This window comes from Coregonus lavaretus (assembly GCF_964263955.1).
Source record: "Coregonus lavaretus genome assembly, chromosome: 2".
Taxonomy (NCBI): Eukaryota; Metazoa; Chordata; class Actinopteri; order Salmoniformes; family Salmonidae; genus Coregonus; species Coregonus lavaretus.
Window position 1 is genome coordinate 77,157,139 of NC_139989.1, and position 12,698 is coordinate 77,169,836.

A 12,698-nucleotide genomic window follows, 5' to 3' on the forward strand; every position below is an offset into this window, starting at 1 on the left:
CAGCTTTAAGTGATACAGTCTACTGTGTGATATCCCCTCCTCTGCCTCTCTCCATTACTTTCTCTGTCTTCTGTTGCTGTCTCTATTGTCTCCCCTCTTCTGTTGCTGTCTCTCTTGTCTGCCGTCTTCTGTTGCTGTCTCTCTTGTCTCCCCTCTTCTGTTGCTGTCTCTCCTGTCTGCCCTCTTCTGTTGCTGTCTCTCTTGTCTCCCCCTTCTGTTGCTGTCTCTCTTGTCTCCCCCCGTCTGTTGCTGTCTCTCTTGTCTCCCCTCTTCTGTTGCTGTCTCTCTTGTCTCCCCCCTTCTGTTGCTGTCTCTCTTGTCTCCCCTCTTCTGTTGCTGTCTCTCTTGTCTCCCCTCTTCTATTGCTGTCTCTCTTGTCTCCCCCCTTCTGTTGCTGTCTCTCTTGTCTCCCCTCTTCTGTTGCTGTCTCTCTTGTCTCCCCTCTTCTGTTGCTGTCTCTCTTGTCTCCCCCCTTCTGTTGCTGTCTCTCTTGTCTCCCCCCTTCTGTTGCTGTCTCTCTTGTCTCCCCTCTTCTGTTGCTGTCTCTCTTGTCTGCCCTCTTCTGTTGCTGTCTCTCTTGTCTGCCCTCTTCTGCTCAACCAACCTTGGTTCTCTCTCCATCTGCCCTCTTCTGTCACTTTCTCTGTGTCTTGTCTGTTGCTGTCTGTGTCTTGTCTGTTGATGTCTGTGTCTTGTCTGTTGCTGTCTGTGTTCCAGTTTGTTACTGTCTCCTGTGTCTATTTTCTTCTGTTATGGCCTGTTCTGTGTCTCTCCATCATATCCTGTTCTTCTATTGCTGTCCCTGTGTCTGGTCTGGTGTCTCTCTCCATCATATCCTATTCTTCTGTTGCTGTCTCTATGTCTTGTCTGGTGTCTCTCTCCATCATATCCTATTCTTCTGTTGCTGTCTCTGTGTCTTGTCTGGTGTCTCTCTCCATCATATCCTATTCTTCTATTGCTGTCTCCGTGTCTTGTCTGGTGTCTCTCTCCATCATATCCTATTCTTCTGTTGCTGTCTCTGTGTCTTGTCTGGTGTCTCTCTCCATCATATCCTATTCTTCTGTTGCTGTCTCTGTGTCTTGTCTGGTGTCTCTCTCCATCATATCCTATTCTTCTGTTGATGTCACTGTGTCTTTGTCACGCCCTGGCTCTGGGGACTCTCGTATGTTGAGCCAGGGTGTTTATTTTGTTTAGGTTCTAGTCGTTGTCTATCTATGTTGGCCTGAGTGACTCCCAATCAGAGGCAACGAGTGTCAGCTGGTTGTCTCTGATTGGGAGCCATATTTAACTGTCTGTCTTTCACTTTGTGTTTGTGGTTTCTTGTTCGTGTTGGTTTGTGTTTAAACCATAGACGTCACGTTTTCGTTTGTTGTTTGATCGTGTGATCATTAAATAAATAATAATATGTTCACCTTCAACGCTGCGCATTGGTCTCTCCATGACGATCGTGACAGAAGAAACCACCATAACAGGACCAAGCAGCATGAAGAAGAGAGAGGATGGACTTGGGAGCAGTGGAGTAGGAGTCTCGACTGGGCCAAGCCAAGCGAAGAGAAGAGAGGTTGGACTTTGGAGCAGTGGGGTGAGAGTCTGGCGAAAGACATGGAGGCCTGGTCCACGGGGAGTGACGCCCAGAATTTTTTTGGGGGGGGGTTCACGACGTCGGACCAGCAGGAGGCCGCGATAGAGCGGCCCAGCGGGTTGACAGAGGAGGCCGCCAGGTTACGGGGGCCACTGGTCGAAGAGGGGATGGAGGATGTAGAGGCACGGTGAGAGGTACTGGCGTGTGTTGCCAGTCCGTTCCGGCCCGTTCCAGATTCCGGTGTAGGGCCAGTGGTGTGTGTCCCCAGTACAGTCCGGTCTATTCCTGCTCCCCGCACCAAGCCTACGGTGTGCGTCGCCAGCCCAGTCCGGCCTGTCCCTGCTCCACGCACCAAGCCTACGGTGTGCGTCGCCAGCCCAGTCCGGCCTGTCCCTGCTCCACGCACCAAGCCTACGGTGTGCGTCGCCAGCCCAGTCCGGCCTGTCCCTGCTCCACGCACCAAGCCTACGTTGTGCGTCGCCAGCCCAGTCCGGCCTGTCCCTGCTCCACGCACCAAGCCTACGGTGTGCGTCGCCAGCCCACTCCGGCCTGTCCCTGCTCCACGCACCAAGCCTACGGTGTGCGTCGACAGCCCAGCCCAGCCTGTCCCTACTCCACACACCAAGCCAGGGGTGCGCATCGTCAACCCGGTCTGGCCCGTTCCTACTCCACGCACCAAGCCAGGGGTGCGCATTGTCAGCCCGGTCCGGCCCGTTCCTACTCCACGCTCCAAGCCAGGGGTGCGCATCGTCAGCCCGGTCCGGCCCGTTCCTACTCCACGCACCAAGCCAGGGGTGCGCGTCGTCAGCCTGGTAAGGCCCGTTCCTCCTCCACGCACCAAGCCAGGGGTGCGCGTCATCAGTCCAGCACAACCCGTGCCTGGGTCATGTCCGGAGCCGGATCCGCCGCCGAGGCGGAGTGCCCACCCGGTCCCTCCCCTGTTGTGGTTGTTTGGCGCGGTCGGAGTCCGCGCCTTTGGGGGGGGGGGTACTGTCACGCCCTGGCTCTGGGGACTCTTGTATGTTGAGCCAGGGTGTTTATTTTGTTTAGGTTCTAGTCGTTGTCTATCTATGTTGGCCTGAGTGACTCCCAATCAGAGGCAACGAGTGTCAGCTGGTTGTCTCTGATTGGGAGCCATATTTAACTGTCTGTCTTTCACTTTGTGTTTGTGGTTTCTTGTTCGTGTTGGTTTGTGTTTAAACCATAGACATCACGTTTTCGTTTGTTGTTTGATCGTGTGATCATTAAATAAATAATAATATGTTCACCTTCAACGCTGCGCATTGGTCTCTCCATGACGATCGTGACAGTCTTGTTTGATGTTTCTCTTTAGTTTTGCAATCCAAATTTGGAGCCATTGGAATTTTAACATGTTGTTCCATGTACATGGTGTAATTTACTGAAGGTCCCTAACTAGCCCCATAGGGATATCCAAATTCAACCCAAATTTACCACAGGCATTACGATTGGGTCGGGTGCAGTTGCATTCTGAATTGATTATTACTTGGTGTGGGCATGTGGGCAACCTTCATTTACGTTGTGATGCAGTCACGACCACAAGTCTCACAAAACTCAGTTTTGGACAAGACTGACTTTATGACCAAAATTATCCTGTTTACACTTTAAAGTTAATTTTGACAGTAGAATAATAAATGTCTCTGACTCATATCGATGCCAGAGGCTGTTTGCTAAATGAGAAGTTGGTTTTAAGGTGCAGTTCCTCTTTAAAGTTACTGTATACTGACACGACCAGGGCAACTCAACTGGAAAAGAAAATTCAAGTGTCCACATAACAGCGCAACAGAACTCCAAACACCAAATCAAACCAAATGTTATTTGCCACATGCACCGAATACAACATGTCTAGACATTACAGTGAAATGCTTACTTACAAGCCCTTAACCAACAATGCAGTTTTTAAGAAGAAAAATAAAAAAATAAAAAAATAGAAAGTGTTAAGTAAAAAATAGATAAATAACAAACAAAAAGTTAAAGAGCAGCAGTAAAATATAATAAAAGCAGGGACATGACAATAATAAACATAATAAACAGCCATGACAGATAAGAAGCTACAGTACAGAGCCCTACATGGCCCCCAGGGTACATGAATATGGTGATTTCAATACCGCTACATGGCCCCCAGGGTACATGAATATGGTGATTTCAGTACAGCTACATGGCCCCCAGGGTACATGAATATGGTGATTTCAATACAGCTACATGGCCCCCAGGGTACATGAATATGGTGATTTCAATACAGCTACATGGCCCCCAGGGTACATGAATATGGTGATTTCAATACAGCTACATGGCCCCCAGGGTACATGAATATGGTGATTTCAATAAAGCTACATGACCCCCAGGGTATATGAATATGGTGATTTCAATACAGCTACATGACCCCTAGGGTACATGAATATGGTGATTTCAATACAGCTACATGACCCCCAGGGTACATGAATATGGTGATTTCAATACAGCTACATGGCCCCCAGGGTACATGAATATGGTGATTTCAATACAGCTACATGGCCCCCAGGGTACATGAATATGGTGATTTCAATACAGCTACATGGCCCCCAGGGTACATGAATATGGTGATTTCAATACAGCTACATGGCCCCCAGGGTACATGAATATGGTGATTTCAATACAGCTACATGGCCCCCAGGGTACATGAATATGGTGATTTCAATAAAGCTACATGACCCCCAGGGTATATGAATATGGTGATTTCAATACAGCTACATGACCCCCAGGGTACATGACTATGGTGATTTCAATACAGCTACATAGCCCCCAGGGAACATGCATACAAAGAGACATGGGACAAAACAATGGACCTGTAGAATGGAATAAGTTATAAGACCTCTATGATTCATTTAATTTGTCAGTTCTTCCAGCTAATGTGAGATGTTTAGATGACATAACATTTGAGGACACATACTGTAATTTAGTTGGCCATCTTTTCCCCTCCCTTTCTGGCTGCCCTCCCCCTTCCCTTCTAAGTTCAAGTTAAAAAAGATGGTTTATTTGTCATATACACATGATAAACATGATGGGTGGGTTCACTGACACAGATTAATCCTAGACTAAACTTTTGAACTGGACTAACTGAAATGGCATTTCTCAGACATGGCTATGAATACATAAGGGTGCTAATAAAAAAAAACTCACAAAAGCTCTGACAAAGGCCTTGAGGCCGATACGTAAAGCTTATTAAAGAGCAGTGATACTATCAAGATCAGTGATACCATCAAGAGCAGTGATACTATCAACAGCATTGATACTATCAACAGCATTGATACTATCAACAGAAGTGATACTATCAAGAGCAGTGATACTATCAACAGCAGTCATACTATCAAGAGCAGTGATACTATCAACAGCAGTGATACTATCAACAGCATTGATACTATCAAGAGCAGTGATACTATCAAGAGCAGTGATACTATCAACAGCAGTGATACTATCAAGAGCAGTGATACTATCAACAGCAGTGATACTATCAAGAGCAGTGATACTATCAAGAGCAGTGATACTATCAACAGCAGTGATACTATCAAGAGCATTGATATTATCAACAGCATTGATACTATCAAGAGCAGTGATACTATCAAGAGCAGTCATACCATCAAGAGCAGTGATACTATCAAGAGCAGTGATACTATCAAGAGCAGTGATCCTATCAACAGCAGTGATACTATCAAGAGCAGTGATACAATCAAGAGCAGTCATACTATCAAGAGCAGTGATACTATCAAGAGCAGTGATACTACCAAGAGCAGTGATACTATCAACAGCATTTATACTATCAAGAGCAGTGATACTATCAACAGCAGTGATACTATCAAAAGCAGTCATACTGTCAAGAGCAGTGATACTATCAACAGCAGTGATACTATCAAGAGCAGTGATACTATCAACAGCAGTGTGTGGGTTTTTTCTCTTTTTTCTCATCTTATTGAACTGTTACCAGGCACCTGCAAAAAAGACAGCTCAGATGTGCAAGTGCCTTTTGAAGTTTGAACTGGATTAACTGAAATGGCATTTCTCAGACATGGCTAAAAATAGTCTCAGATTTTCTCTAGTCTATAATGAAAAAGTCTGATTTCCAGAAGGACGATTAAAGTAAATCTAGATCTAAGTGAAGTCTTAAATTATACCTGGTCAGAGGAAGGTTTAACTTCAGATTAATGGATGTTGGCTCCCAGGTTGACCTTGGTAATGGAGGAAAATGGATTACCTGGACTATATCAATGATGATCACAGAGCATCACCAAGACCTGACAGCAGGGCAGTTATAGACAGGAGCATCCACTGAAGGATTTGGATGAAGTCAATTTCTGTGACCGTTTCCGTATGTACAAAGAAAATGCAGCTGAAATAATTTGTTTTTCTTGAGCCAAGCATCCCTCCTTCCCTACAAGTACTGATCACCTTGAGGTTTTTGGCATCTGGAACCTTCCATCGTGAAACAGGAGATATGAGTGGTGTAAGTGAACTGACTATATGCAGAATAGTCCACAAAGTCTGCAATGCTACAGGTGAACTGAAAGACAATTCCATCAAGTTCCCTGATGCTGCTGCCCAAGCCAACTACAAGGTAGAGTTGTATGAATATGGGATCTTCCCTGGAGTCATTGACTGTATAGATGGATGTCATATTCCCATCAAGTGTCCCTCTACAGCAGAGTATAGGAATCGTAAAAACTGGTTCTCAATAAATGTACAAAGTGTGTGTACTCCCAATGCGCAGTTCTCCAACATTGTTGCACGTTGGAAAGTTGCAACTCATGACTCAAGGATTTCCCAAAATTATTCTTTGTGTGCTCAGCTTGAAGGAGGACAACATAGTGGAATCATACTTGGTGACAGTGGGTATGTACAGACTAACTTCTTGTTCACTCCCTATCTTCCTGCAATAGGACCTGACCAACAACGGTACAACCAAGTTCATATCCACAGCAAATGTTTGGTGTATGGAAGAGACGTTTCCAGTGTCTCAGAAACACATTACACTTTCAACCAAAAATATGCTGCATTGTCATAATTGCAACAGCAGTGCTTCACAATGACCTCAAACAGCATGACTGCTCAGATCAATGACCTCAAACAGCATGACTGCTCAGATCAATGACCTCAAACAGCAGGACTGCCCAGATCAATGACCTCAAACAGCATGACTGCTCAGGTCAATGACCTCAAACAGCATGACTGCCCAGATCAATGACCTCAAACAGCATGACTGCTCAGATCAATGACCTCAAACAGCATGACTGCCCAGATCAATGACCTCAAATAGCATGACTGCCCAGATCAATGACCTCAAACAGCATGACTGCCCAGATCAATGACCTCAAACAGCATGACTGCCCAGATCAATGACCTCAAACAGCAGGACTGCTCAGATCAAAGACCTCAAACAGCATGACTGCCCAGATCAATTACCTCAAACAGCATGACTGCCCAGATCAATGACCTCAAACAGCATGACTGCTCAGATCAATGACCTCAAACAGCAGGACTGCTCAGATCAATGACCTCAAACAGCATGACTGCTCAGATCAATGACCTCAAACAGCATGACTGCTCAGATCAATGACCTCAAACAGCATGACTGCTCAGATCAATGACCTCAAACAGCATGACTGCCCAGATCAATGACCTCAAACAGCAGGACTGCTCAGATCAATGACCTCAAACAGCATGACTGCTCAGATCAATGACCTCAAACAGCATGACTGCCCAGATCAATGACCTCAAACAGCAGGACTGCCCAGATCAATGACCTCAAACAGCGTGACTGCCCAGATCAATGACCTCAAACAGCATGACTGCCCAGATCAATGACCTCAAACAGAATGACTGCCCAGATCAATTACCTCAAACAGCATGACTGCCCAGATCAATGACCTCAAACAGCATGACTGCTCAGATCAATGACCTCAAACAGCATGACTGCTCAGATCAATGACCTCAAACAGCATGACTGCCCAGATCAATGACCTCAAACAGCATGACTGCCCAGATCAATGACCTCAAACAGCATGACTGCCCAGATCCTCACATTAAAGATGAGGATGACCCCCATGTTCCCGGGGTTGAGGCAGACAATGACAGAAATTGACTAATATAATAAATAATAATATGCCATTTAGCAGACGCTTTTATCCAAAGTGACTTACAGTGATGTGTGCATACATTTCTACGTATGGGTGGTCCCGGGGATCGAACTCACAACCCTGGCGTTACAAGCTCCATGCTCTACCAATTGAGCTACAGAGGACCACGCATAGATGCTTATGCTATGCAATATTTCTTACAGCAAAGATAGCTCAAGTCATTGAAGCAAACAATAGCCATGGATTGGTAACAAAAAGCTTTTTAATTCACAAATGGAAATATTGGGACCCTGAACAGACAACAAGAAAGGAGATGGAGACACCACCTGGTCTCACTGGAGACACCACCTGGTCATACTGGAGACACCACCTGGTCATACTGGAGACACCACCTGGTCATACTGGAGACACCACCTGGTCATACTGGAGACACCACCTGGTCATACTGGAGACACCACCTGGTCTCACTGGAGACACCACCTGGTCATACTGTAGACACAACCTGGTCATACTGGAGACACCACCTGGTGATACTGGAGACACCACCTGGTCATACTGGAGACACCACCTGGTCATACTGGAGACACCACCTGGTCTCACTGGAGACACCACCTGGTCATACTGGAGACACCACCTGGTCATACTGGAGACACCACCTGGTGATACTGGAGACACCACCTGGTCATACTGGAGATACCACCTGGTCATACTGGAGACACCACCTGGTCATACTGGAGACACCACCTGGTCATACTGGAGACACCACCTGGTCATACTGGAGACACCACCTGGTGATACTGGAGACACCACCTGGTCTCACTGGAGACACCACCTGGTCATACTGGAGACACCACCTGGTCATACTGGAGACACCACCTGGTGATACTGGAGACACCACCTGGTCATACTGGAGATACCACCTGGTCATACTGGAGACACCACCTGGTCATATTGGAGACACCACCTGGTGATACTGGAGACACCACCTGGTCATTCTGGAGACACCACCTGGTCATACTGGAGACACCACCTGGTCATTCTGGAGACACCACCTGGTCATACTGGAGACACCACCTGGTCATTCTGGAGACACCACCTGGTGATACTGGAGACACCACCTGGTCATACTGGAGACACCACCTGGTCATACTGGAGACACCACCTGGTGATACTGGAGACACCACCTGGTCATACTGGAGACACCACCTGGTCATACTGGGGTCTGTGACAGTCACACACACTCCATGGTTAAAACCTCAAACGTAAACAGTTGTTCACACACACGTTTCATCATGCAGGAAGCTCTGACAGGTTTTGTGCAGAAGCTTTGAAGAAGTCGTTGAACACTGGAGGAACAAGGATCAATATCAGCTCCCAAAATGCACATTTTAGAGGAATGTGGAAAATCCTCTGTTGCACAAGCAAGGAAAAGTTCAGTGGATGACAGTAAAAGAGACTAGAAGCCGACCACAAAGCCGTTCATGCAAATGATGTCACAAAACCATCATAATGTTTACCTCCTATTGAGGACAGAATCCCAACAGGGAGACCAAACCATGGCACAAAACCCTGCACCAACATCACAAGGTTGACCTCCTATTGAGTACAGGATCCCAACAGGGAGACCAAACCATGGTGCACCTACGCTGCGTTCTGCAAGCAACATCATACAACCACAGTAACAGCCACTAACACCAACAGATGGCGCTAATGTACAAGCAACTCAAAGTGCAGGTTCCAACCAGGCTAATGCTACTAGCCGACAAGCTAATGCTACCAGCTACCATGCTAATGCTACTAGCCGACAAGCTAATGCTACCAGCTACCATGCTAATGCTACTAGCCGACAAGCTAATGCTACCAGCTACCATGCTAATGCTACTAGCCTGATCCAACCATTCATTCATACATTGTTGTGCCCCTGGCCTGAGAGGATGGAAGTTCAATATGTAGCTAGATGTAGAAGGCTAATGTTAACTAGCTAACGTTGCCCATGAATGGAAGTTAGGCTAGAGAGCAAGCATTTTAGCCAGGTAGCCCAGGACAACAAAAAATAAAAGCCTGTACTGTATGACTGAGTGATGGACTTTACATCAACATGAAAGAGAGGAGGATGCCATTGGTGTTTCTCTACAAGTAGGGTGAGTCAACATGTTTTTCTACTTGCACAAACGCGTGGGCACGCACACACACACACACACACACACACACACACACACACACACACACACACACACACACACACACACACACACACACACACACACACACACACACACACACACACACACACACACACCACACATAAATCAGAACCATGGACAGCCACATCATATTTAGCTTACTTTGACTGGACTAAATTGTTTTAGGTATCTTTCAGTTGTCACTGTATTAGACTAAGCGTAGGTGATTAAAAAATGTTGAAATGTTAAAGTTGAAATGGTGCTGGAATAGTGGAGGCAGCTCCTGTTTTCTTTGCGACTTGCGGTAACTCTCTGTGGTTCTAAATCAATAGTTGTTTAGTGGTCCGAAAATGTCGGAAACATAAACTTGCTTGACCATGCTGTAGGTCATGTAACTGTTTGTTACATGCAATATGCTTTGTGGACTTCACCGGACAGAAGTTGCTCTCTGATTTAGTGATGAAACAAAGGTGTGGTTAAATAGTTTATACCACTGTGTCTTCTTATTGTCTTTAGGTCTATATATCACTACCTAACATCTATTACCACTGTGTCTTCTTATTGTCTTTAGGTCTATATATCACTATCTAACATCTATTACCACTGTGTCTTCTTATTGTCTCAGCCTTTAGGTCTATATATCACTACCTAACATCTATTACCACTGTGTCTTCTTATTGTCTTTAGGTCTATATATCACTACCTAACATCTATTACCACTGTGTCTTCTTATTGTCTTTAGGTCTATATATCACTACCTAACATCTATTACCACTGTGTCTTCTTATTGTCTTTAGGTCTATATATCACTACCTAACATCTATTACCACTGTGTGTTCTTATTGTCTTTAGGTCTATATATCACTACCTAACATCTATTACCACTGTGTCTTCTTATTGTCTTTAGGTCTATATATCACTACCTAACATCTATTACCACTGTGTCTTCTTATTGTCTTTAGGTCTATATATCACTACCTAACATCTATTACCACTGTGTCTTCTTATTGTCTTTAGGTCTATATATCACTACCTAACATACGGCAGGTTTAGAACTCTCTACTAAAGCTTTACAAACAATAAAAACCTTTTGGCCCCGAAAATAATATTAATACGTTTGGTCCTTGGACACAGAGGGGTTAACCACTAAAGTTACCGTCCATACAGTGAAGCAACCCAGTCTCTCATTAATTATGTACTATGAGAGACTGGGTTGGCAGACAAAACAGGCCTTTCGCAATATTTCAAATACAATCGAAGGAAAACGCAGGTTGGAAAGCAAATGGCTCCTGCTGAAAAGAGAGGACTCTATGCTGTAAGCTAACAAAATATTGGATCAACATTCAAATATTGTTTTTCAAAAGAGAGAGAAAGAGGCTTTTGGCCATCAGCAGCGAGTGAGCTGGGCATCATTGGGTGAGTCAGTGAAACTGGAAAGCATTTATAGGACTGTAATATCCTCCTCATATTGTAGCCTTCAATATGTGTCTCCACACACATAGACCTATTATATATATATATATATATATTATATATTATATTATTTAATTATTAAATAGGCTTTTGATGGATTCAAGACAAGATCGTTTTTATTTATCTCAGATTGTCAGTTTGTCCGTGTCAAGGTAGCCTGCCTTTTTTTATCATGTCTGCGGTATAAAAAAATATTCTGCCAAAGTCTACATCAACCCTACTTTAACCCTGGTCTCCATCTACCTTCCATTAAAACTAGTCTCCTTCAACCCTCCTTTAACACTGGTCTCCATCTACCTTCCGTTAAAACTAGTCTCCTTCTACCCTCCTGTAACCCTGGTCTCCATCTACCTTCTGTTAAAACTAGTCTCCTTCTACCCTCCTTTAACCCTGGTCTCCATCTACCTTCCGTTAAAACTAGTCTCCTTCTACCCTCCTTTAACCCTGGTCTCCATCTACCTTCCGTTAAAACTAGTCTCCTTCTACCCTCCTTTAACCCTGGTCTCCATCTACCTTCTGTTAAAACTAGTCTCCTTCTACCCTCCTTTTAACCCTACTCTCCATCTACCTTCTGTTAAAACTAGTCTCCTTCTACCCTCCTGTAACCCTGGTCTCCATCTACCTTCTGTTAAAACTAGTCTCCTTCTACCCTCCTTTAACCCTGGTCTCCATCTACCTTCTGTTAAAACTAGTCTCCTTCAACCCTCCTGTAACCCTGGTCTCCATCTACCTTCTGTTAAAACTAGTCTCCTTCTACCCTCCTGTAACCCTGGTCTCCATCTGTCGTCCTTTAAGCCTATTCTATCCCTTCTAACATAGACCTTGTTTTTTCCCTAGTGGTCTTTAGAAACCTGCATAGCAACCCCATCTCAGCAGTAATGTGTTCTGCTGGACAAAACCTTTTGTTAGACTGTTTGTTTCAGTCTATCATCAACATTCCTAGTGGTCGAGGGAAAGTAATAATCATTGTATTCAGTTCTAACTATGAATTCCAACAGACAGTGATTTGATGTTCCAGGCTCTCAAACAAAGGGAAAGAGGACCCACTCAAGACTGACTTCACTATCGATCTGAAGCATGAGGTAAGCTTTGTATCCGACTGCTTTATAGCTATGAGTTCTGGTGGAAATGTGTATTAAGAGTCATTTAAATGACTTGTTTATAACGTTTTGAAATATCTGCTACAGTCATGACGGTATGGAGAAAAGCAGATGTTTTTATTGGATGGTAATTTGTGTCACTGACACGGCACTTTCTCCATCTGGTATTATCCTTCTCTGCTGTCCCCACTTTCTCCATCTGGTATTATCCTTCTCTGCTGTCCCCTGTCCTTTC

General features: G+C 44.9%; 1 pseudogene across 1 annotated transcript; it reads left to right on the forward strand.

Annotated features, from left to right (window-relative positions):
- The first annotated feature begins 3,714 nt into the window (after positions 1–3,714).
- LOC311140590 (putative nuclease HARBI1) lies at positions 3,715–6,691 on the forward strand (annotated as a pseudogene). The gene is made up of 2 exons: positions 3,715–3,726; positions 5,988–6,691. The product of its transcript is annotated as a putative nuclease HARBI1 (transcript).
- The last annotated feature ends 6,007 nt before the right edge of the window (positions 6,692–12,698 follow it).